The sequence below is a fragment of the Grammomys surdaster genome, unplaced genomic scaffold, assembly GCF_004785775.1.
Source record: "Grammomys surdaster isolate TR1022 unplaced genomic scaffold, NIH_TR_1.0 270, whole genome shotgun sequence".
NCBI classification, from domain to species: domain Eukaryota; kingdom Metazoa; phylum Chordata; class Mammalia; order Rodentia; family Muridae; genus Grammomys; species Grammomys surdaster.
The window spans coordinates 1,762,142-1,762,677 of record NW_021604711.1 but is presented as its reverse complement, the minus strand read 5'-3'; positions in this window follow the sequence as shown (position 1 = coordinate 1,762,677).

The following is a 536-nucleotide window of genomic DNA, read 5'->3' as shown; positions in this document are numbered from 1 at the left end:
CTATTTATTTATAATATTCCCAGGTACTCAGGAGGGTGAGGCAGGAGGATGGCTGAGTCCATTGAGTCTAGGCTGGTCAACTTAGGAAGATCCTATCTCTCAAAATGAAAGTAAGAAAACAAACTAACAAAATAAATATCCCTCTATATTTCCAGATCTTGTGGATGCTTGTAAGGATTTTCATACAGACACAATTGATTAATTAGGAAAGATGGCTATGAAATGACATACACAGTTAATTGCATTGTAATGGGAAGATGAGAAAGGGGAGGCTAGAGAGAGTGGAGGGGAGTATGCCCAAGTACATTATAAACTTGCATGAAAATATCTTTATGTAACCTCATCCCATCTATAATAAATAGACAACAATGAACATAAATTTGCTGGGCAACAGTGCCACATGTCTTTAATCCCAGAACCCAGGAAGTAGAGACAGGCAAATCTCTGATGCCAGCCTGGTCTACAGAGTGAATTCCAGGACAGCTGGGGCTACACAGAGAAACCCTGTCTTGAAAAACTAAAAGAATAAAAAAAAA